Here is a 2,067-nt window from a genome sequence, read left to right as displayed (position 1 = left end):
AAGTCTGGTGTTTTCTGGTTATGCGTTAATTGGCTTGTGTATTTAAGTCTGGTGTTTTCTGGTTATGCGTTAAATGGTTTGTGTATTTATGTCTGGTGTTTTCTGGTTATGCGTTAAATGGTTTGTGTATTTATGTCTGGTGTTTTCTGGTTATGCGTTAAATGGTTTGTGTATTTATGTCTGGTGTTTTCTGGTTATGCGTTAAATGGTTTGTGTATTTATGTCTGGTGTTTTCTGGTTATGCGTTAAATGGTTTGTGTATTTATGTCTGGTGTTTTCTGGTTATGCGTTAAATGGTTTGTGTATTTATGTCTGGTGTTTTCTGGTTATGCGTTAATTGGCTTGTGTATTTAAGTCTGGTGTTTTCTGGTTATGCGTTAAATGGTTTGTGTATTTAAGTCTGGTGTTTTCTGGTTATGCGTTAAATGGTTTGTGTATTTAAGTCTGGTGTTTTCTGGTTATGCGTTAAATGGTTTGTGTATTTATGTCTGGTGTTTTCTGGTTATGCGTTAATTGGTTTGTGTATTTATGTCTGGTGTTTTCTGGTTATGCGTTAAATGGTTTGTGTATTTAAGTCTGGTGTTTTCTGGTTATGCGTTAATTGGTTTGTGTATTTAAGTCTGGTGTTTTCTGGTTATGCGTTAAATGGTTTGTGTATTTATGTCTGGTGTTTTCTGGTTATGCGTTAAATGGTTTGTGTATTTATGTCTGGTGTTTTCTGGTTATGCGTTAAATGGTTTGTGTATTTATGTCTGGTGTTTTCTGGTTATGCGTTAAATGGTTTGTGTATTTATGTCTGGTGTTTTCTGGTTATGCGTTAAATGGTTTCTGTATTTAAGTCTGGTGTTTTCTGGTTATGCGTTAAATGGTTTGTGTATTTATGTCTGGTGTTTTCTGGTTATGCGTTAAATGGTTTGTGTATTTATGTCTGGTGTTTTCTGGTTATGCGTTAAATGGTTTGTGTATTTATGTCTGGTGTTTTCTGGTTATGCGTTAAATGGTTTGTGTATTTATGTCTGGTGTTTTCCTGCGTTCCCTGTCGGTCTTTCTTTTGCCTTTTCTTTTGTTTGTTGGCATTGTCAGAACTCTGCCCCCCCCCACGCCCCCACAGCTCCGCCTCCCACAACTTTGCCCAACAGTTCCGCCTTACTGCTCTGCTCTATAGCTCTATCTACAGGTGCGCCCCTCAACTCAGTCCCAAACAGCTTCGCCCCACAGCTCTACCCCACAGCTCTACCCCACAGCTTTACCCCACAGGTCTGCCCCACAGCTCTGTAAAGGAAAGGAGCTGATTGAGTGGTCAAGTTCTGTTGAATTTCATCTGAATTTAATCAGGAAAGCTGAGTTACGTCAATTGAACACTATGATTACTTGCTATCATCTCTCTATCTCACTCTGTCTCTCTGTTTTGCCTCTTTCTGTCTCTTCGTTTTGCTCTCTCTGTCTCTCTCTCTGTTGCTCTCTCTCTGTATCCCAATCTGAGTGAGTGTGTGAGCTTGTGGGTGACTGTAAGAATAACAGCAAGTTTATGAGAGTCACAAAGAAAACTGAACACTGATCTCTCTCCCATGTCTGTCTCTCTGTCCTACGTTTTCCACACTCAGTCCCTACCATGCCTGCTACTTTTCTCAGAGCCTCCTCTTTCTGAAGAATGCAAAAAAAAAAAAAGATGAACGCTTTGCGATACATTTTCCATGCGCGTAGAGCTGATTTGCATGATTTGCAGTGGAGAAGGAGAAAGAGAGAGGGAGGGAGGGAGGGAGAGGGGGAGAAAAGGGGGAGGAAACTGAGTGCAGAAAGGGTAATGGTGCAATGGGAAGGGGGAATAAGAGTAAAGGAGTGAGGAGAAAAAGAACAGAGGAGGTGGGTGAGGAATGAGTGAAGGGGAGGTGCTGTAATCGCTGGCTGCATGCAGACCAGAAGAACGAGGGTACTGTGTGTGAGTGAGTGAGTGACTCTGTGTGTGTGTGTGAGAGTATGTGTGAGAGTGTGTGTGAGTATGAGTGTGTGTGAGAGTGTGTGTGTCTGTGTGTGTGTGTGTGTCTGAGCGTGTGTGAGTGTGTGTGT

The sequence above is a fragment of the Electrophorus electricus genome, chromosome 23, assembly GCF_041902795.1.
Source record: "Electrophorus electricus isolate QZ-2024a chromosome 23, ASM4190279v1, whole genome shotgun sequence".
Lineage (NCBI taxonomy): Eukaryota > Metazoa > Chordata > Actinopteri > Gymnotiformes > Gymnotidae > Electrophorus > Electrophorus electricus.
This window is presented reverse-complemented; position numbering follows the sequence as displayed.